At 36.7% G+C, this 24,786-nt stretch overlaps 1 long non-coding RNA gene across 1 annotated transcript; it reads right to left on the bottom strand.

The window, feature by feature from the left end:
- Positions 1 to 16,510: 16,510 nt before the first annotated feature.
- LOC111091704 lies at positions 16,511 to 24,285 on the bottom strand. The gene is made up of 4 exons (XR_005376081.1): positions 23,941 to 24,285; positions 22,094 to 22,218; positions 17,349 to 17,479; positions 16,511 to 17,001 (listed from the first exon to the last, which is right to left on the bottom strand). It is a non-coding gene; the product is annotated as an uncharacterized LOC111091704 (long non-coding RNA).
- Between the last annotated feature and the right edge of the window lie 501 nt (positions 24,286 to 24,786).

Here is a 24,786-nt window from a genome sequence, read left to right as displayed (position 1 = left end):
ACATGTTAACTAATGTATTCCTCATAACAAACCATTTGAAGATAAGAAAATTGAGAGCCAGAGAGATCAACTAACTTGCCTGCGCTCTCCCGCTACTATTCTTCTGACAGTTTAGCTTCACAGTCTGTGCTCTGAACCTTCCCCTGCGCTACCTTTCTTATCACCTGGAAATCACACAAACTTGGTATTCAAACACACCAGGGTAACTAATGCCCAGCCTCCCCGATGTCATTCCAATAGGATGTGGGAGTCAGTTGACCCCCACCAAGCCTCAGCCCCTACCTGTAAGACAAGAAGATGCCAGATCCCACCTTCGAGAGTTACTGTAAAGATGAAACAATCTGGGCAGCCCGGGTGGCTCAGAGGTTTAGCGCCGCCGTCAGCCCAGGGCTTGATCCTGGAGACCTGGGATCGAGTCCCACATCGGGCTTCCTGCATGGAGCCTGCTTCTCCCTCTGCCTGTGTCTCTGCCTCTCTCTCTCTCTCTCTCTCTCTCTCTGTCTCTCATTAATAAATAAATAAGATCTTAAAAAAAAAAAGAAAATGAAATAATCCATCTCCAATACTTTACAGTGTCTGGTGAACTTTCTTTCCATACTAATAATAGATGTTAAGGTTCTGAACAAATGCAGTTTGACACCATTCCCTGTGGACTGCCCTCTCTTCCAGGTGAACTCTTGAATATCACCTAAATTCTATTCTGACAGTAAGCCATCTGAATAAACCTCTTGCTGGCAAAAGTTCACAAATTCTTAAGTGCTTCTGTGCCCATGGCCTCCCACTTCTAGCGAGATGGAGAGTGAGATAAGAGAGCCTCCTATTGAAGTCATACAAGGGTCTGCATCTGGGGCTCGTGTGCAGCATCCTATGTGTCTCAGGCACCCACAGGGAGAAGATGAAGCTTTGTTCAAGTGTACACACCCTATCTACACTGAAGGAAAATCCCGTTTCTTACTCGGTCAACATACTCTTCCAGTGTCTTATAACTATAGACATATGTCATCTTTAGCAAGCATTTCATTTGTAAATAATACATAAACAGTCTTATCTTCTTGCTGCTTCACAGCTTGTGAATGATGTTCCAGCAGTCGTTTTTATTTTCTTCTCCAGAAATTCCCTTCACAAATAAATCATAATTTGTCCGCTCCTGAAATGGACACCACATGCTTTCATGCCTGGCATCCCTGACTGCCCAGGGCTCAGGTGTCTCTGTCATCTCCACCGGCTTTCTCATCAAGGCTTTTCTGACAAATATTACTTTCTAGACCTCTCATCTAGATCTTTCTAAACATCAGCATTTCTTTAAAAAATACAAGCCTTAAAAATAAAAAAATAAAAAAAAATACAAGCCTTTCTTTAAGAATCTGAGTAAATTGTCCTTTCTACAGCAAATTAGACATTTTCTACTTCCCTCATCAAATGTGTGGTTTCGTCTTAAAAATGTAAAACCTTGGCTCCTTCCACTATTTTTTTCTGACACTTTATTCTCTTATTCTGTTCTCATTCTGAGTTTGAAATGAAGACTTAAATTGTGATTATAGTTTTTCTCTCTTCTCTTGATCTCACTCCGGTGGATCTTCTCTCAAGCCTCAGACATCCAGACAAGATATATACCCTCTTTCCTTCTCTTCCGTGGCTGGGAAATTTACATAATGATTAGAAGACTCCCTTGGATCCCCCTTTGTAGTGCCATATGGTAAGCACACAATAGCCATGTCTTCCTTCCAATAATCATTCGTAGTCAGGGAGGGAACTGCTTGTGAAACCACTTTATAAAAGTAAGATACTGAAGAGTTGATTAATTTTCCTAAGATTAAAAATTAAATCAAATGTGGAGCATAGTTCTCTGAGGCTTTAGTGAGCTATGGCTGCCTCTCTGCTCTCATGATCCTGGTGCAACAGGGAGCAAACCTTCACTGCAGCTCTCTGCAATGTCATATTCCATTTTCACTTACACAGACATCTGAGATCATATAATTTTTCAGTAATAGTCTAAAATTTTCTTTCAGTGTAACAGCTATTAATTTATACTTCAAGTAACATGAGGAACACTCAAGGTAAACCCAATATTGTCAGATCTGTTCTCCACGACACTCTGTTCCAGGCCTGTTTCTACTATGAGCTTGCTGGATGGCCAGAGGAAGTCACTTAACTCAGATAAGTCTCAATTTCCTCATTCATAAAATAAATGGGCTCTATTTTCCCTAAGGTCTCTTCCAGGTCTAACTGTTTTTAATCTGTGCCTTAAGATAGAAATAGTCATTGCCAACTTTCTCAGTATGCTAGCTATGTCCCCTGAGATTTCACATGCTGGGAGAATTTTATCTGCAAAATCCGAGGCATAAAAGTGTATAAGTGAAATATGAAAGGCTTATTAAACAAGCCATACCATTTAAACAGGGGTATGACAAGTGTGGCTTCCCCTAATAAAGTGATCCAGCTTCCTAATCCAGGGAGAATACAAATAGAGACTGGCAATACAGATGTCAGGTATGTTCTGCACTATAGCAATGCATTTATATGTCGCTTTTCAGTTAAAATTACAATTTTTTTGACAACCTACATCCTTCTTGCTACAATCAGAGTGAATAATCACACTGGCTTCTCTTTTTCATATACAGTTTTTGCAGCACCATGAGCTCCAATCATGATAACTCTAAGGAATTCAGTTTCTTGTGGAGAGTGGAGCAACTTCTTTCTTCAAAAGACATGAATTTCTAGCAACAAATAGATCAGAATTTTAATTCACATGAGCACTGTGTATAACTAGGTCCATTGAGCTGTTGTCAATGCAACAAATGAAAGTTGGTCCCAAGATTAAGTTTCCCTAGAAATCTTTTAGAAAAGAGTCTTTAAATGAATGACATATTAGAAAGTAATCCTTTTTATGTGTGCATCTTGGTTGGGGTGTTTGCAATGCAGATCCTGATTTCTTGTTTCAGGGCAGAGACTGCGATCAGGATGACAAACCATGTGGGTCTCCCAAAAACTATGGTGTTTCCTGGGACAAAGGGCTTTCAGTGCTGGAAGTGGGAAAGTCCTGAGCAAACCACTATGAATTATTCAGCCTACCTGAGATTCCTTGCCTCTATCAAGCCCCAAGTGCTGCTTCGGATATGAGCAGGAGTCAAGTAGAGCTTCCAGAACACATCATATGCATGACTGGTTGAAAGTCAGCTCTCTTCCTTTTTACTTGCATGATTTTGTGCAAGTTTTGGGAAACATACCAAACCTCAAATTCTCAAATAAAAATTAGGATGCCCACTTCACAGGGATGTGAATTTTAGAATACATGAAGACTACAAAGTCCTTGATCAATCAGAAATTCTCAGTGTTAGCTTTTGATGTAATCAGTATCATAATTTTTCTCCTATAAAATATCAAATGAATATCACTATAGTATAGCTATAAATGAAACTTGGTTAGATATGATCTTAATATTTGGTTGACTTGAAACAAGATTTCGTATCACTTGCTGAGCAAATACATCTTTAGAAAGTCAAGTGCATATGGCAAAATAACTAATGTGTGTTCTATTTAATGCTTTAAAAAAAATCTTTAGAAACAAACTGCTGCATCTACGTCAAGCTCAATGTATTGTAATAATTGGCTCACCATTCAACACTGAGTCCATTCAAGAAAGGGAAATTCCAATTTAATTGTGTCATTTCATAAGTATAATAATTAAAAGAGAATAAAATCAAAATCCTATTTAGTCAACGAGGAAATCAAGAAACATAGTAAACTTCCTTGAAATCCATTTTTTCCTTAAATGCAGTTTTTGGGAGATAATTCCTCAGTTTGGATACTAAAATCACATGTCACCTAAGACCATGATGGTCCCAATAAGATTATAGGTCTTGTTGTTTGGGCCCGAGATTAGAAAGGCTTTAGGCAGGAGACAATCATCTGAAAAGAAAGGGGCAGAAGTGAAGATCCTTGATAAGTAAAAACTGATGAGATTAGAAGCATGACATGACAGGCAAAGCAGAGGGCATTGGATGAGCATCAAAGCAACCCCAGAGTTCTAAGTTTGGTATTCTAAGTATTAAACACACACACACACACACACACACACACACACACACAAAGAATTTCAAAACCTCATAAAAAGGATGATTTGAATCTAAATCAACCGTTAATTATCTTAGTATCATTAGCCATATATTTGTTTTTTAAGAAAGAGAGAGAGCAGGAGAGCAGGAGAGTAGAGGAAGAGGGAGAGAGAGAATCTTAAAGCAGGCTCCACACACTGCACAGAGCCCAATTTGGGGCTCGATCTCAGGATCCTGAGATCATGGCCTGAGCGGAAATCAAGACTCAGACACTTAACCGACTGAGACACCCAGGTGCTCCTAGTCCTATTTTTAATTCCCTATTACACTTCCCACCTATCTCACCTTTAGAAAAGAACTGCATATCGAAATAAATTGGAAGCTGATGATCATTAGGGTGAACTTCTCTTCCTTCTTCTGACTACTTTTAGGGATTGCTTTCTACTGTGTTGCCTAGTATTTGAACATTAGAGTCAGAAATCAAATTGTGAACATATTGAACATGCTTATGATTATTAAGCCTTTGGATATGACCTGAGCCACTGTTTACTCATTCACTCCCTGGGCCTATAGGACCACGGCTTTTCATGATTTGGACATGGCTTACCATCAAATCAATCAGCATGCCAATTGGCACAGAATAATTTATTTCATGTTAGTTGCTATTTACTAGCCTGGGAATATGTAGCTTTTCAGTGATGTTGAAGATAGTGGGTTTTTTTTTATAATAAAAAGTATTTAACTATGTATTCCAACTTTCATATGACAAAATAGAAAAATAAGGAAACCAAGACATTTGTAGGAGGTCTGGTACTAGCACTTAGTTTATCTAACTCTTGTTCTTAGCCTGTGTCTCTTGAGCCAATATTGACAGAGAATAAAGAAAAATTGCATCAATGCTTGGGCATCGATCACGTACTTTGCCATTTGTCAATGCTTTTAAAAGAAGTAAATGCTCCATCCTTGCCAAGCCATTTTGTGGATACTCATTTCATCCTTTTTTTTTTTTTATTCATTTCACATTTTTCCAAACTTCTTAACCACCCCTGAACTTTGTTGAGCAATTGCATATTCAAGGACATTCATTCACGTAGAGCAGAGTCACCATACAGGAAACACATTGCTTGGGACCCAGATGAGGACTGAATATGCCACATCACATGAAACACATCCATGAGGTAAGTGTGATATAAAAAATCTTACATCATATTCAAACATCTTGAATGTGGCCGTAAACTGATTGCTAATTTGAATATCTGATTTTCTAAGTTCTTGTGTATTCAGATTTTTGCAATCTAATAATGGTGAATTTATTCTCTACGTAACACACTCCTTGAATAAATAAAGTTATGTTTCTGTGCCTTCCTTCAGTGTCCTATTATCCTCAATAAGCCCTGGGCCACCTACAGTAAGAAATCTCCTATTTTAAAGAACTACTTTTTAAAAAATCCCTAAGGGGGCAGCCAGGGTGGCTCAGCAATTCAGCATTGCCTTCAGACCAGGGTATGATCCTGGAGACCTGGGATCGAGTCCGACATCGGGCTCCCTACACGGAGCCTGCTTCTCCCTCTGCCTGTGTCTCTTCCTCTCTTTCTCTCTGTGTCTCTCATGAATAAATAAAATCTTCAAAAAAAAAAAATCCCTAGGGCTTCCAAAACAGTTCCATCTGACCTCTATGTGAAAGCTCAACATCATCCCTCTTATCCCCTACACTTGGCAACTAATTTTCAACAATCTCCCAAGTACCTAAGTAAGACAAGTTACACATGTGCACATACAAAATTATGTGTTCTTAACAAAAGCTGGCTTGGGAGGGGGAACTCTGTGGCTGTTATCTACAGATATTTTATTTGAACAGATATTATGAATGGATTTTAATTGTGCTTTCAGATATTAAACTCCCACCAAGGAATAGCTTAATAGGACTGTAGAAACTCAATAAAATAAATCAATAGCATATGTCCTTGAAGACTATTACGCTTTCTAACATTCTGATCGATACTGACATTTGACCTGCGAAATTTGTCATCTACTGATTTTTTTAAAAAGAATTTGCTGATATATATCCAACCATATATAAGAAAACATATTAAGGAAAACTTTATTCCCCAAGGCTCTTGCCAATATTTTTCTGATACGTCACCACATTAACCACCTCTCTCTTGCTAATGCACCTCTTATTGCAGGAAATTATCATGATTCTTTATGTCAGATCTGTATCCTCCTCTGAATCTCAAATATCCATATCATTCAGTCACCTACCAGGTCAGTATATTCGCTCACTGCTTGCAAGTCTTTGTGTGAGAGGTGCACAAGCCAAAACACTAACTCCATGTTTTCTAGAAAGTACAGTATGGTGAAATAGAGCTGAATCATTCTATATGTCAAGTTCACAAGCACCACGGTGAGAGACGAAGAGAAGCATGATTGGGTCTCTCATAGTTCCTTTGTCCTAACAGAATCAATCTGATATTGACATTTTTGTCCTTTCTGACACTGCTGTGCTTATCTGGCTTTCGCTGAAATCTATACCCTAAACTTTATTATTGTGGCTTACTTCTGACATAAAAGAACACTAAAATTTTATTTTTGAGAAACATCAGAAATGCCGCGAAAACTAACCAAGCCAAGGGGCAAGATGTCAGGGTAAGCTAAAAACCTAAGATTTGGGGGGAAATTTTGCTAAAGAAGAAAGAATTGGATGAATTACAACACTGTGGTCTGGCAGTGCCAATAGTCAAACATGACAAATTATAGACAAAGATTATAATATACTCAAAAACCAGATGGCAAAGAGAGACAGAGGCAATGACTGGAATTTGAAGTGTAGGTGAAGTTTGTACACAGGAAAATCAACTAATATTTATTGAAGGCCTATGAGGTACCAAGTCTTCACAGCCTGGAGGAAGCAATCTCAACTCTCTCTCCCATTGGGGAAACCTGAGGTTAGGAAGGTGAATTAACTTTCCAGGGCCACTCTGCTCCTAACTAGAGAAGCTGAGATTTATTTAGAGAACCCAGGCCCACCTCATTCTAACATCCTCATCATGCCATCTGCTTCTCTCCCACGTTGTCTTTTTTACTGGCCAAATCTCTGAAATACTAGTTCATGATCTCTTCCCCTTGATGTGCCTTTCTAACTTTTGCTCCGTTCTATGTTCTATGTAGAATATAGAAAGAAATACTGAGAAGACTCTCACAATTTCCCTTTTTGAAACCATGCTACTCTTCTTTTAAGGCTCAGCTTCTGTTCTCTGGCAGTGGGAGAGTGACAAGTACCCAGGGAATAGAGCTGCAGGAGACTCACACAAAAGCAACGGGTGCTAAGCAGGATTTTTGAGGAAACCATATGTAGTGATAAACTTTTTAAGCAAAAGGATAAAGACAAAATTCAGCAGGATTGTCACCTCTGAGGAAAAGCAGAAAGGTGATCAGTGATGAAAACTCAGGTAGATCCAATGTCATTTTGCACGGTTTTAGGGCTTAAGTACGTGGACAACTGAAAGGCATATAATCTATTATTAGGCTTTATAAATAACAGATATGTTCATATACTACTTTGTTGTTTCATATGTTATATTAAAAATAAGAAAGGGAATTGATCCAAGCCCAGAGCAGCAGGCAGGCCGGGCACTCTCTACACAACTAAGGTCCTGAGGAAGACTTTGCCTCTCCCTCCCCTCTCGGAACCAAGCCAAGGCACACACTAACCCTTTGCTGGTCCAAGGCATGCTCTGCAGCTGATTGCTGAGAGCTGACTCTGTGCCTCTTGCAAGGGAATAGCACACCATGAAGCAATGCCGACTGTCTAACCACTAATTGCAGCTCAGGTACTCCCACCTGGACAAGTGGTAAGAGTCTCTCCAGCTCTCCATCCTCCTGTGCTCTGCTCTATTCTCCTGGTGGGAAAATGAAATCTTTACATCTGTCAGTCAAGGGAGGAATGCTAACATCTCTGATTGGATCTTTGTCAGTGTGATGCTGAAAAGGAAAAATTGTTATTGTACTGTACCAGCTGGTAACATTTTAAAAATAAAGTAAAACAGACAGCCCTCGTTCTTGTCTAGGAAGTTTAAAAGAAGCATGTTTTCCCTTTCAGCACTTACAGCAGTGGTAATTTTACATTTATTTGTCTGAGTGTGTGGCTAATGTCTACCCCCCCTGCTGGGGAACTGTAAGGTTTTTGAGGGAAGGCTCTGCCACTTTAGCACAGGTTCCCAATACCACATATAGATCCTAGGACAATTTAGGCATTTAGAAATGAGTGACTGAGTGAATACATAAATGGACAAAGGTGTTAGGATAGTAATTTTATATCTTGTGTGTATCACTACTATTACTTTCTAAGGGTAAAAAAAGAAATATGTTAATAAGCACAATTACCAATGGACTTCATTCAGTCATCAAATCAATGCATCAGCTAAATAATACATTCTCTAATCTACTCTCCTGCCCAAACTCCAGATATTGGGGTATTACCAATAAAATACAACTTCATAATCATATCATGAATATTTAGCTTCATGATATCACTTGACTGATATAATATAGTTGGAAACAAAGTTTCTAGATAATAATGCATAGCAAAATTATTCAAATTGCCTATAATTTATATGCTTATTCTCTTTAAAAACAAGTTGATTGTAGGTGTGCCTGAGTGGCTCAGTCAGTTAGGCATCTGACTCTTACCTCATCTCAGGTCTTGATCTCAGAGTTGTGACTTTGAGCCCTGCCTTCTTAAAAAAAAAAAAAAAAAAAAAGTTGATGGTAGGAAATTAATCTCAAAAGTATATATGACAAACCATGAGAGATTCCTAACTCTGGGAAACAAATTGAAGATTGCTGGAGGGGAGCATGGTGGGGAGGGATAGGGTAACTTGGTGGTGAGCATTAAGGAGGGCACATGATGTGATGAGCACTGGGTGTTATATGCAACTGATAAGTTATTGAACATTACATCTGAAACTAATGATGTACTACTGTATGTTGGCTAATTGAATTTGAATTAATATATGTGTGTGTATATATAATCTAATAAGTATATTATATTTGTATATGTACATCATCTAATACTAGTATCTTTCATGTACTTTGCAAGGTATTAAAGCATTAGTTATATCTTTCTCAGTTATACACTTGACTGCCTACCATATTTTGTTTTTAAATATCTATACATACTGGAAAGATATTGCTGCATGATAATGAAAAAAATTCTTTTTCTGAATATCAGTTAAGAAAATTATCATTTCTTTTGTATCCAAGACAAACAACCATAGATACAACCCAAGTTTTGCCAACGTTGACCATCATGTTTGGATAATATGTAGGCATAAACACCTAATACAAAGTAAAACAATATGAAGAAAATGTAACAGTTCATAAAGAATGAATAATTAAATGACAATTTTTATATTTAGAACTAATTAAAATTAGTTATAATTGTATAATTATAATTACATAGCATAAAATGGAAATGAGGACATACTAGAGGTAGCTACCATGGGAGCGAGGTCAGGAACTGAGAGTCAAGAACCTAGGATGAAGCTGGAACTTCCATGCTGCACTTAGCTACTGGTCTCTTCATCAAGAGGATGTTAAGTCATCTGCAGGGTTTGGGGAGGCAGGGAAAGAACCTGGATTATGGGGAAAAGTGAGGGAAAGTCCTATATCTGTTTTAGACAATTGGGCATTGATCCGTAATTCATCAACCAAGGACCTCACTCATGATCATGTTAAAAAATGAGAAATAAAGCAGAGAAACAGCATATTCAGGCTCCTAGATATACCCTAATGATGACTCACTTTCAGTGAGAGGAGATGGTAAGAAAATCAGCCAATGGTCTTTCATAAATAATATTCCTTCACCTCTTCTTATTCATTTCATTAGAATCATCTGTATTTTGAGGGGTTTAACAAAGTTGAAATTTAAAAGCTAGACTTCACAAGTTACACATGGCCAAATATCATATGATTCCATTTGTATGAAATGTCCATATTAGGAAAATCCATGGAGGAAGAAAGTAGATTTGTGGTACCCAGGACCGGGTACCAGTTAATAGGAAATGGGGAGTCAATATTAATGGATATAGGGATTCTTTTCTGAGGTGAGGAAAATATTCTAAAATTGATTGTGGTGACAGTTGTACAACTGTATGAGTTTACTAAAAGTCATTGAATTATTCATTTTAAATGGATAGCTTGTAGGGTATATGAATTGTATCTCAATAAAACTGTTTAAAAAAAATAAAAGCTAAACCCCAAATTTTAAAGACAGTTGAAAGTCAAAGTGTCACTCATATTTCACAGCACATAGAAATCATCTGTTGGAGGGTTATTTTTAAAATTGTTTATAAAAGCATACTAATTAAATAGGAATTAGATAAAGAATCTAATTATTATCCACTCCTACTAGAGAGGGTGCAAGGAAAAGATGGTGATTTAACACAGAGATTTTAAATGTTCAGCTGGAATTCAAGAAAGCCTATGATACACTTTCTCAGCAAAGATTTTAAAGATTGAACAAATGTCCACATCTCTAGAGGGGTTTGAGCAAAATGCTATATAGAAACCTGTGTAATGCTTAATTTTATGGGTCAAATGATCCTTGGTTATGGTGCTTAGTGGTTCAGTCAAACCAGTCCAGATGCTGGAGTGAAGGTATTTTTATATGTGATTAACGTTTAAATCAATACACTTGAATAGAGCAGATTACTCTTCATAATGTGAGTGAGCCTCATGCAATCAACTGTGGGCCTTAGAAGACTTGTGTTTCCAAGACTACAACAGAAAAGCTTTGCCTGAGTTACCCAGGCTGCTATCCCGAGGAATTCTGGGTTAAGACTGCATTTATAAACTCTTCCTTTAATTTCCAGCCTGCCAGCTTACCCTACAAACTTAACATTTGCTAACCCCCACAATCATGCTAGCCAGTTCCTTAAAACTCATCTATCTATCTATCTATCTATCTATCTATCTATCTATCTATCTATCTTTAGAATGTTAATTACACAAACATATTTAGACTTTGAATTTTCAATGCCCAGGCTGAACTGATATTGACACTGGCCAGGTTAATTATTTTACAGGACAGGTTGAGACCAGACACCACAAAGCCTAGACAAGTACGTCTTTACCTCATAAGATAGCATGTATGGCTGCCCACCTACACATTGCTGATGGCAACTTCTATACAGGGAGGACAAGGAAAAAATAATGGAGTATGTGATGCATCTGGTATGTTTATGTACATCATATGGCTTTAGTGCACCCAAGAGTTATGTAAAGATGAGAGCAAAAGAGTGATTCCTTGGATTCCTCCTAAATTACTACATGTAAACTTTAGGATTGTGTAAATAATTAATGTGCAAAAAAAAAATAATTAATGTGCAAAGGAGAATATCTAATATAATGATTTCATAGGGTCAATCTTCACAGAATGCACAATATTATTTTCATCAGTAAAAACGGCCTCAGGCTAGGATAAGACTCTTAACTCATGAATTCCCTGATATTGCTTCACTGCAGGGCTGTAGGGTGGGATTTGTAGTCATCTTAATGATTAATCTATGACACCTTTAGGAATAAAGGAGAGTTTATTTTTATTAGGCAATCCTGTGGGAGTTTTGTTTCTCAAAGACATGGACATGCCAACAGTAATGAAGCAAAACTGAAAAGAAAAGAAAAAAGCTTTTAGCAAAAGAACCAAGACATCGCTTAGTATTAAGCAAAGTAAGTAGAGAATTGGAACGGACAAATGATTAAGGGGAGAGATTAAAGGGAGCTCAGCTGAGAGTTTCCATTTTTATTGCTATGATTTTGTTTTTGTAAAAAGAAAGGAATGGGATTAAGAATTAGGAAATTATAAGAAGAATCATTAATCTAGATCCCTGGAGCAAAGAGGCATAGATTTTCTTCTTCAGTTAATTACATTCCCATTTTTAATACTAAGAGGATGGTGTCTCTTCTCTTGCAATAACAAGGAATATTCAAGGACAGAGATGATGCAATAATCTCACAGTATGAACAGACTCCCATAGTTTTAAGATGAGGTCAGTAATGACTGGGTCCAATCTGCCAAAGCAAGAGCCACTCAATGTTTATCCGCAAACCTGAGCAGTCCAATGAGCTCCTGAAAAATGAAATTCCAAGTATTCAACCACTAGGAATTATATTACTGGCTTCACCTAAGATCCTATAGTTTTCTTTTCTTTTTTTAAAGATATTTATTTATTTATTTACTTACTTATTTACTTATTTATTTATTTATTTATTTTAGAGAGAGAGAGAAAGCTTAAGTGGGGAGAGGAAGAGGGAGAGAATCTCAAGCAGCCTCCTCACTGAGCATGGAGCCCAATGCTTGATGGATCATGACCTGAGCCAAAATCAAGAGTTAAACACTTAACTGAGTCACTCAGGCATCCTTAGATCTACAATTTTCTGATCAATGTAAATTAAAACATAACATTAAAGTGCTATTTACTTGACTTTTATAATGCGAGGAGTTACCCTCAAATGTGACTCTATATATGTAAGAATAATAAAAACTAAATTCAACGCACACACAAGATTAGTGTCTCTGCCTCAGCTCCCAAGTCATCAGGGTTTATGGAGGAATTCTTTCACCACAGCTCTGGGACATGCTGATACAAAGGACGTCTTGTGACTTGTAGGCAATCCTTGATAGGTGAGTGCTTACTTAGGAATTATTATGGATTTCATGGTCATTGCGACAGTTGGAATCCAGAAATCATGCTTTCTTGGGGGTGATACCAACCATTTATTTTGCTTACAAGGAAGCAAGAAAGGAGACTCTGAAATAGGCATGGATGCCAAGGGAAAGGATGAAGACAGAGACCAAGACTCCAGGAGGACAGACCTAAAGCAATTACTAATACAAGTTTCATGAAGATTGAACTTTGGTTGGGACCCTAGAGCAGCTACCTTCTTCTTTTCAATTGGACTCCTTCCTTAGTACCTGGCAGCTCTGGGAGTAGAACGTTGCTCCCACATATAGACAATATTTAAATTGTGGTTAATTATAGCAGGAAGAATGCAATTGGAATTATAACACGGATTTTTAAATTATTTTTTTCTGAATATAAGGTCAGTAAATGAAGATCTGCACTGAAAAAGGTTTTCACCATTGGCCTTGCACATTCTATGTGTATGCATGTGTGTGTGTGTGTGTGTGTGTGTGTGTGTGTGTACTTGAAGAATTTGATGGGACACTTGTTTCTTTAGGTCTGTGAAACTGTACAGACAATGATATCATGACTTAGGGATTTCTGATGAGAATATTTCAATGTCATCCATAAATAAACTTTCATTTTATTATGTAGGAAATGAGTTTTAGATTAGAAATTAATTACAAACCTGCCAAGTTAGTGTTTTCACACAGCTGTGCCTTTGTGACAGAGAGAATGTTTATTTAGAAAGGAATGACCCTTTCACCTCATTCAAGATGGATGACAAAAAAGTGGGGTTTTTTTCTTCTTCAACTAAAACCTTCATTCAATAACAGAAAAAAGAAAATTTATAAAAAATAAACACAAAAGTAATTCATGAGAATGTTGAAAAAGACAAAGAATAGTCTACCAGCAGACCACAAATGTAAATGTATATGCCTTTTTGAAAGGCATATAGCAAATGGGAACAAAAGGATAATGAAACTCAAGTCAACTGAAGAATTTAAGAACCCCATGAAGGCAACAGAGATAATTTTAAAAAAAAAAAAGATTTTTCAAGCCAAATTGTGAAATAATCCCCAAAATGGAGGATGGAGCTACAAGGGTAGGTCATATGCAATGAAAAGATAGATAACAAAAGGGTATGACCGATGAGCCAATACCACCGCATTGCCCCAGTGACCATAAGTTTTCTCTAAATGGAATGGCAGATCCAGCATGTAAAGGGCCTTCCTGCAATCTGCAGGAGTAGAAACCACCCTCTCCAGAACACAAATTACAAAAAAACTCCACTTGGTCATAAGCCCTACAAATCCCCTGAGTAATCATAAGAAAGAAATTTCTGGAATCCAAAACTGCTTTGACTGCCAGGCAAATGTAATTATCATTCAGTCTGAGGAAATACACTTGTGGTTATTAATTTTGTTTAAACCAGACTCTCATTATGAATGTGATCAAAACAGGAAAATAAAACATTGAAAAACTCAATATGTAAGAGATCTAACAATTATTATATAAGGAATGGAAGAAAACTTCAACATGAGTATAATTAATATCCTCGGAGAGATTCCAAAGGACATAAAAACCACAGAAAAAGAGTTGAAAAAAAAGAAAAACGCCAGAGTGCTTGGTAATGTAAAATACAAATGACAAAGTACAAATGTAATAGATGGACAGATAACAACTCAGCGCTTAAAGACAAAACACTGAAGTAAAAGTAGGATCATAGGACAAAGAGTTGCAGCATATGAGAGAAAAATAAAGAACCGTAAAAGAAAGATTTTTTTAATGCCTAACATATTCTTTTCCCAAGAACAAAAAGAGAATGAATACCCTGACATAGGAAAAGAGAAAAATTTCTGAAAGCTAATGAAATGATCAGACCTTACAGTGTCCAGCAACACAATGAGTGAAAGAAGATCAACTTTAACATACATACACACACACACACACACACTCCACATTTAAACACATGCTGGTAAATTATCAAAACTATATGGAGAAAGAAAAATACCTTAAAAACTTCCCAACTAGCCAGGGCACTTGGATAAGAAATGAAGCATCCAGTTTGAAAAGAAATAAATAAAACTATATTTGCAGACGACATGACATCGAATATAGAAAATCCTAAAGAGGGGGGCCTGGATGGCTTAGTCACTTAAGCAGCTGATTCTTGGTTTCAGCTCAGGTCATGATTTCAGGGTCTTGGGATTGAGCCCTGCACCAAGTTTGCTGTTGAGTGTTGAGTCTGCTTCTTTCTTTTTCCCTCTCCCTCTGCTCTTCCTGCCTGCTCTCACTCACTCACTCACTCTCTCTCCCTCAAATAAATAAATAAATCATAAAAAAGAAAAGAAAATCCTAATGATATACAAAAACACTTTTAGAGCTAAGAAACAAGTTCAGCAACATTACAGGAGACAAAATCAACATGCAAAAATCAACGGCATTTATAGACAATAACAATAAACAACCTGAAAATCAAACTAAGAAGAAAGTTCTATTAATAATAGTATTAAAAATATGTAGAAGTAAATCTAAGAAAAGTGGTACATAACTTGTATACTGAAAACTAAATAAAACTAAATAAATGGAAAGACAACCCATATTCATGGATTGGAAGATTTAGTGGTGTTAAGATGGTGATACTCCCCAAATTGATCTGTAGTTTCAATGCAAGAGGTATCAAAATTACAGCTGCCTTTTTTTCTTCTGCATAAATTGGCAAGCTGATTCCAAAATTCATATGAAAATTCAATCCTAGAATAGCCAAAGCAATCTTGAAATAGGAGTAACAATTTGGGATGACTCACACCCCTCAATTTCAAAACTTAATACAAAATTATGGCAATAAAGACTGTGTCACGATGACATAGGATGAATGTAATAAAACCTAGAGTCCAGAAATAAATCCTGACGACAACAAAAAAATAAATATTTTTAATTTTTTTTAATTTAAATTCAATTAAATTAACATATAGTATATTATTAGTTTCAGGGGTAGAATCTAGTGGTTCATCAGTTGCATATAACACCCAGCACTCATTATATCAAGTGCCCTCCTTAATGCCCATCCCTCAGCTGCCCCATCCCTGCACCCTTCTCCCCTCCAGCAACCCTTAGTTTGTTCCCTATAGTTAAATGTCTCTTATGGTTTTCCTCCCTCTCTGTTTTTATCTTATTTTTCCTTCCCTTCCCCTAAGTTCTATTTTGTTTCTTAAATTCCACATACGAGTAAAATCATATATTTGTCTTTCACTATTAATTAAGGTATTAACATAATACCTTCTAGTTCTAGCCACATCCTTGCAAATGGCAAGATTTCATTCTTTTTGATGGCCGAGTGATATTCGAGTGTGTGTGTGTACATAACACATCTTCTTTATCCATTCATCTGTCAATGAACCTCTGGGCCCTTTCCATATTTTGGCTTTTGTGAACATTACTGCTATAAATGCTGGGGTGCGTGACTATTGATTACATAAAATAGTAATGAGAGTTTGTGGCTTAGATTTTTAGAGCTAAAATACATGACAGAAATAATAGCAAATCTTCACCCTCACCTCTACCTGGTCTTTTTAGTCTTCCCATGATTGAGGGAACCTGAAGAGCTGAAGAAGAGATTATTAGTTGGAAAACATGTTTGAAAAAAAAAATGTTTGATTTATTTTGGTTTTTAATCTGAAGAGGATTTTTGCTATTTTATGCCTTCTTGATGATTATTCTCACTTTTGTTATTATGACAACTGGGAAATGGTCTCTGTGTTTGGTTGATTTGTTTGGGTTTGTGAGTGTCTTGCCTATTTTGGGGGACTCATCATTCTTTCTGAGCACACAAGTTTGTTGAAAGCATGGTTCTGACAACACAGCTTCCGTCCTACATGGTAAAGTGACTGACTGTCCATGAAAATTTCAACACCACCTTTCCAGGAAGGAATGTGTCACACAATGGTGGTGATACATTTTGCCATTCTCCTGATTCTCATAGTATTTCAGAGGACAAAGTCCTATCTTCATTGCCTTATGATGGTTTCTTCCTGGGCATTCCACCCTTGTCTTAACAGCACAAAAGTACGTCTCTTCATGGAACAAAGAGGGAGCTCCTTTGCAAGGTCAGACAGGGTGCAGCCAGCTTCCCGGTGCTTGCCAGTAAAGACCTTATCTGCTGATCGGGATGAGTTTTTTCCTTATCTTGAGTTCCTTCTTAGCTTTTTGTGAATATTTGTTTCCTCTGGTAGCTCCACTTACAGGTGGAAGGGGAAGACCTAGGTTTGACCCAGAGGGTCAGAAGGGCAGGAGACAGAAAGGCAAAAGCGCAAAGTGTGGCAAAAGACAACACACGCCAATACTACACTTAAACTATTTATTAGTCATAAAGAACTTTGAAAATATGAAAAATATTATTTTCCCTGCCCTGAGGAAAAAATTACATGCATGCAAATACAAATTTTGCACACAATTTCAAGGCATTTCTAGAAAGTCCAGTGTTCATTTACGAACATGGATCTCAGGACCTCTGGCTTTAACACTCACAATAAAAAGGAATAAAATTATGAAAATTAAAACTACCATGAGAAAGTGAACAGAAATATGTATTTTTTAATATACCAACCCACTTAAAAGCTCAACTTTTCAATATCTTCCCAGACTCAGCAGTCAGTGCATCAATGCCATGCATTGTTCTTCCTCCACTTAAAGAACTGTCATCAACAATGCCTTTCATTTTTCCAGGTAGCATATCCACTGAAGCAAGACAGTAAAAAGAGAAAAGAGAAAAGGAAATCTCAGCACATTTGAGATCATGCACTTGATAAAATTGTTTTCTTAGCCAGACAAAGTGTGAAATTCTTTTCATGGTTTTTAGTGTAAGTGATTTGATGAGATCATTATTCAGCATGTTGCCCAGAGCTGCTCCCTTACTTGAGCACAACCCTGAAAATGTTTCCTCCCATCCAACTTCTTCTCCACTGATGGAACAGGAAGATTAACAGAATTAGGTGTCTCTCATTTGTCCCTTTGTTATTTAGCAAGACTACTAGCTCAGACATTTGGAAAAGTTTTGTGTCTGAATTTTAAAAATATGGTTCATTTTATTGTTCTACTTTTTATGGGCTCAGGTATTTTTTCCTACTCCATTCCATCCGTTTGTAAAGTCTATGTATCAATAATATAAAAGATCATCATTTAAACTTTCTTCACCTCTGACTTGGTTAATGCTCAAGAAAATGTCTTCTAACTACATTGATTAGTATTTACTTTTACTCTCTAACAGAGGACACAAGAGATCCTAGGATTATGTCCTCTGAAAGATGCATCGTTAATTAAGAAAATATATTTTTCTCTGATTCTAGACTTTTCATTTCAAGCCTAAAATTAATTCTTTCTGTACTGTTCGGTTAAGCTCCTGATTTGGAGAGAAGAGAGGGAAAAGTAGAGAGGGAAGAAAAAAGAAACCAAGGCAAAATAATTAATTAAAGATCTGCTATGTTTCCAGGAATATGTGAGAAAATGTCATTTTTCTCTCATCTTGTCCTCATGTCAATCCTGATGTAGAATTCGTAAACCAAACAATCTCTACCTTGACAAGCCTATTAGTAAACTAGTTATTGATGATACTACTGCTCAGGTTCAGTTGGCTCATAGCTGTGACTCTGAAACCCCGGCTAGTCCTCCCACCCTACCGCCCTCACTGTTTGTCAGTCTTATACTGACTTTCTTAATCTCTAATACTGGTTTTGCCTTTATGTTTACTTATATAACTACATCATATCTTTTTTACTTATACCTGCTAGCATATTATTTTCCACACAGTTTTCTGTGTCCTTAGGTTCAACCTGCATCTTGCAAAGAATAGATAGTTAGATATTTTCATGCAGTCTAGACAACACTATTTTATAACTCTTTTTATAACTTGTGATTATGAATATATTTGAAATTATGTTTCCGATCTCATTTGATTTTTTTTCTGTTTGTACTGCTTCTTCTGAGTTTCTTTATTTTTCCCCTCCTTTCTTCCTTTGGATTATTATATTAATTCTATATTTTCTTCATAATTTGTGAAATTATTCTGTGTTAACATGCATGCTTAACTAAATATGAAGATACTATTTTTATCCTCATTTTGAGCCATGTGGTTACCTTGGAGCACAGACTCTACTATGCCTTCCTATTTTACATATTATGCTGTTTTCTCTCCTTCCTTTATCCAAACAGACACATCATTTGTTATTGTTTTAGTCTTGTTTATTTGGATTTGTTCCAATTTAACAATGCATTTGCTTAATATTGTTTTTCCTCCTGAAGTATGTTCTTTAGAAATCCCTTTACTGAATATTTGGTATTTCTCTGAAGCATTATCTTTTGAATTTTTACTTAGCTGGGTTGGTAACCCTACTTTGTTATTTTCTCTCAACACTTTGAAGAAAATACTATATTATTATTGCTTCTCCTGTTATGCTGGGCAGGCCATTCTCCCTCGAACTGTCATTCTTTTTCAGGTAATTCGTCTTTCCTTAATAACTTCTTTCAAATCTCTCTTTGTCTTAGATGTTTCAGAGTTTTACTGTGATGTATTGAAGTATGGATATCTTTCTGATTCCAACCTGTGATTCAGTAAATCTGAGGATTAATGACTTTCATTATGAATGAATTTTATCCACTAACTTTACAAACAATGCCTAGAATCTTCCCTACTCTCTCTTCCTGGAAATATTGTCAGATACATATTAAACTTTTGAATCTTCTCTTTACCTCCTTCCACATGTTACATGTCTTTTTTCCGTATTCTCAGCAAACCCTTCAGTGTGGGCATCCAATCCTCTCTTTAGTTCTTTCTGATCAGTTTAATCAACATGGGGTATGTAATTCAGTAGTTATATTTTTTAATTATCAAAGTTCTTTTTGGTTCTTTTATAAATCTCCTTATAAATTTTTATCAATCTCTCATACCTGGATCACTTTTTCTACTCCATATTTTATTTCTTTTTTACACAGTCAATTTATGTATGCCTCTATATTACAGTACCTTAATTTCTTGCTGACCTTATTCTGTTTATAGTTTCTACTGGCTTTGGTTATGGCTGCTCTTCTGAGTATGTGTTGTACAATTTAGGATTATAAACATATAACTGACTGATATCAATCAGTAGTAATCTTGTGCTCATAGGTGAAGATGTTTTCTTCCAGAGAGTACTGCTTGCTTATACTGAATAGAGCATTGCCAACCTAGAAATAATTTAAATTAATTCTTGGTGTAGGGTTTCCTAAGCTGTGCAATTACAGCAATTATCCAAGGAAGAAAAATTGTTTATTAATATTGTATTAATATATGAATTTTTTATTTGGTACCAAAACTAAGCAGACAAGGTTCTCTGTCGTCTCCCTTTTCCAGAGGTCAATTTTATATTTTTCATGGCCCACCTTTCCCTAAATATGTAGCTCATTACTAAGTGGGGGAATTTTAATTCTTATCTTCTTCTACAGGGTCAAGGCCTTGTCTTGTATCTCTGTGCAGCTAACCCAGGAAGCTAAAGCATCAAGGCTTGCTTAACACTGTTTTCAGTTCTGTCTTAATTTTGACCTCTGGGAATATCCCTTATTATATTTGTGTATTTATAAACTTGCTCACTTACACTTAGTGAACTTGATTATGCACTTAAAATTATGTTTCTCTATTTTACCCAATATTTCTACATTTTCAGCATGGAAAGTATGTTCAGAACATTTAGCCTTACCATAGTGTCAGAAACAAAAGTCTGAAATATAATATTTGTCGTAGGGACATTTCTCTATGTTCTTTTTTTTTTTTAAGATTTTATTTATTTGAGAGAGAGAGAGCAAGAGAATGAGTACATCAGAGGGAAAGGCAGAGAGACAGGGAGAAGCAGACTCTGCTGATCAGGGAGCCCAATGTGGGGCTTGATCCCAGGACCCCAGGATCATGAGCTGAAGGCAGACACTTAACCAACTGAGCCACCCAGGCTTCCTCAATAGTTCTCTGTGTTCTATAAATTTCCTTTACTGTTCTAGATCTTTTACTTGGGAAATCATCAAGATCTAGAAGGGAAGACTTTTAGAGTAAAAAACGAAGGCCCATGTCAGTTGCCATGAAAAGTCATAGTTCCTAATCTAAGTAAAACTACTGAGAAATAAGACGAGGACAGAAAGTGGGTAAATTAATAATTTCTTGCCTCTGTCATAAGAAAACCATAGTCTCCAAATGGTAAATAAGTCAAAATGCAGTCCATGTTTAGGGCAACAGTCATGAATCTTTAAGCCATTTTCTTTCATCTACCACCTTTGTGTTCTTATTGCTTTTTCTGTTGTTCTGAATATAACTCTGGTGTGATGGGACTCCTTCTACATACTTCTAAATGAACTTGCTTCACCACCAATATTTTATACCACTCTGGCTTATACAATTTCTGGAAATGAGATTGCCTTTAACCATATTGAAAAAGTGAAGAAAGAAAGAAAGAAAGAAAGAAAGAAAGAAAGAAAGAAAGAAAGAAAGAAAGAAAGAAAGAAAAGGTCAGTATGCCATGTCCCATTCACACCTCATCTTTTTTCCACTCACTGACACAGTTCTTATCTCTATAACTTAGGAACCTGTGTTGGCCAGCACTGGACCACTTACTTCCAGGGCAAAAGTGAGTGGTGAATGGCCATTTTTCTTGATCCTGAATTTTAAGAATGGTAAGACAAATTGTCCTATACCTACCATCTCATCTAGAGATGTGGCTAAAATCATGTCCAGTCTTGGTACAGCCAATACAATCAATATGTTCATTGATAGATTTTAATTCATGCATCTATTTCTAACATTATATTCTGAGAGGAAAGCATTCCCTTCCTTCTTTATCATCCCCTGTAAGAGTTTCACCAGACTGCTGTGATTCTATAGTCCAGTTCTCCACAAAAATTAGCTCTGCTGTGGGGTAGATGGGCCAAATGAGTTTAAAAGGTCATAGAACTGAGACCATGTACTGACAGGTACCATGCACCTTAGCAAGAGGAGTCTAAGCATTAAGACAAACCACATCCCACTTGTCAGGAGATGGAATCAAATCTGTCAAGAAGAGATGCCTCCCACTTGCACCAGGCAGCTCAGGAGTCTCCCGAAGGCTAGTAAAGATAAGGGGCACAATCCATTTTTACTTTTGCAAAAGTAAAAAAGAGAAAGAAAAGCAAATAATTCAGAATCAAGACAAATGTTTATTCTAACATCCTGATTTCTCCAAGGAAAAACATTTTTTTTAAGTTTTCACAGCATCAACCAGCATTATAATCTGATCCTGAACTTCGGTGTTCCTCTAGCCAGAAAAGAAGGCTTTGTGGAGTATATTATAAGAAACCTACCAGTTCTGAAGATAAACATCCATTAACTTTGCTGTTATTATGTCTCCCAGGAAGGTAGCATTTACACTGGTGTGACACATCCATCAACCGTCAGGCAATTTCTCCTAGGCCGAAGTAGAACATTCCTAAAACAGTTGAGGCCAGCAGATGTGTTTACAAGCTATCTGGTCCAGGTGACCCAAGATGAGTTCAAGATAGTATCTAAAATTGCCCAAGGTGAATTTGTAAGAATGGGGACAACAAAGAAGATAGAGAATGAAGAACTTTTTAACTTTGCTGGGGAACCCATTTGAGAATTTTTTGAACTGTCTCCAACGTCTCAGGCATGAACTTCCCTTCCCTCTTTCCCAATGGCAGAATGAGACTAGCTTTTAAATTGCAAACACAGATGGAAATTTCCCAACACCTACTTTGAGTTGTGGAGTACTCAGCCAACAAGTCTTTCACACAGTTAGTAAGGTGCCATGTCAAACAAAATTTGAAAGTGTCCATCCAAGACCTATTGAAATTTAATTTTATTATAAGTTTCTCCAGCCCTATAGGAGAATTTCCTATGCCAGGCATAGATTCTATAATGAGCACATTTGGTGGGGAAGAGTTGCTTGACAGATCAATCTGTTGAATTTGGTGGTGGAGTTCTAGATGGAAACTAGTTCTTCAAATAAAAATCAACAACTACCATTGTTGTATGTAACAACTACTTTATGGGTAGAGCCCATTTAAAGTTTGTTATAATACAATATTGATTTAAATATTTTAAGCAGAAAAAAAAAACTTTGATATATGATTTTCTTCTTTAGAAAACTTTATTGATTTTATAGGCATGTAGAGCCAAGATTTACTTCATTTTATCTCCAAAAAGTTCAATCATTTTCTACTCTTAGATTATAGACTATTAGTTCATCCGTTAAATCATCCAGATTTTATGCCTGAGATTTACTTGAGATTTGTTCTACTCAAAAGCTGCTCTACTCTCAAAGTTAAAGAGGTAATTGTCTCCCTAATTTCAATCTTTAAAATCTCTGGTACAAGTCTCCCCACAAAAATAACTTGCCATCATGAAGACCTGTCATCTATTGACCTCTCCACTTTCATTATCTCCTCCTTTCTTCCATACTTCTTTATATTTCTTTTCTTCTTCAGGTTGGAATGGATGGCCCAATATTATGGTCAATTTCTTACAAACAGATTTTTTTCTTTGTCCTTCCAACAGCCATGAATGTAATAACCATCTGCCTCCTCCATGTCCACACTCACACAGCTGACAATTGCACATAAAAAATCATACAAATGTGATCCAACACCAGCAAAGAACCCTAATTCATTTCTCAATAGCATCAGTAAAATCACTTCTCTCTCTCTCTCTCTCTCTCTCTCTCTTTCATCCCCTCCCCTCTCTCTCAGGATTGGGCTTATAATGGTTACATGTATAACCATGCTTCAGTAATTATTGATCCATGAGGAAACTTATTTCACTTCTTGGAAAGACTGTCTTATGTGTTTTTCCTCATTCCTCAAACACTATACTCCTGTTTTTGCTTGGCTCATTACCTAGTACTTCACAAAGACGATCCTCAGTATCTGATCTGTTTCCCACTTTTTTTACCCAAACTTTATATCTCTTCCTGTGTGAAAATAGAGGAAATATCATTTTCCCTAGTCAATGCAGAATCTATCCATCTCAAACTTTCCATGGACTTTCCTGAAGACCCCTCCTTTCTCCAGGATTCTCAATCTTTCTCATTACAAGGCCTTTTTCTTCACAGGCAAGCTCCAGTATCTACTATCAAGTAAAATAAAGATAGTAAGAAATCTTTCTCATTGCCTGTCCTTTTCCAGATACTCACGTTTCACTGCTCTTCTTCAGAGCCATATTTCTTATGTTGCCTATTCATTATCTCTGATGTACAATTTCCACTTGCTACTCAACTCATTTCAGTCTGGCTTTTTTTTTTTTTTTCTCTTACCACTGATTGAAACTGATTGCATCAAAGTCATCAACTACCTACATGTTGCCCAACCCAATAGGCAGTCCTCAGTCTGCTACATAAAAGTAACAACTAAAACAGTCTACTCTCTGCTTCCTGAAATGTTTTCTCTTAAGGCTTTCTCTGTGCCATCTGTTATGTCTGAATGTGTCTCCCTTTAAATTAGTATGTTGAATCCCAACCCCCAATGTGGCTGTGTTTGGAGATGGTGTCTCTAAAGAACTAACTAAAGTTAAATGAGGTCATAAGGGTGAGGCCCTGATTCCACAGGATTAGTGTTCTAAGAAAATACACCAGAGCTCCTTCCTTCTTGTTTGTTCTCTTCCCACATGTGCTCAGAGGAAAGTCCACAAATGGACAAAGCCGGCATCTGAGAACAGGAAGAGAACCCTCACCAACAAGTGACCATGCTGCCACCTTTATCTCCCACTTCCAGCTTCGGGAACTGCAAAAAAATAAATTTCTTTTGTTTAAACTGCCAACGTAGGGTCCTCTGTTACAGCAGCTATTGCAGACATCTTCTCCAGATTTTCTTCTAATTCTTTCACTATGCTTTTGAAATTCCAGCTCAGCTATTCTAGAGTTAATATTGGAATTCCTATACAAAACCTTTATCTGATCTCTTTATATCTCTGCCAAGGCAGTCTCAAGCTTTTCCTTGGTTTTAACTATCATCTAAAGGCTGATAACTCCCACAATTATATC

Source organism: Canis lupus, chromosome 22 (assembly GCF_011100685.1).
Source record: "Canis lupus familiaris isolate Mischka breed German Shepherd chromosome 22, alternate assembly UU_Cfam_GSD_1.0, whole genome shotgun sequence".
Classification (NCBI taxonomy): Eukaryota; Metazoa; Chordata; class Mammalia; order Carnivora; family Canidae; genus Canis; species Canis lupus.
The sequence above is the reverse complement of the archived record's forward strand: the minus strand, read 5'-3'. Positions and strand labels throughout refer to the sequence as shown.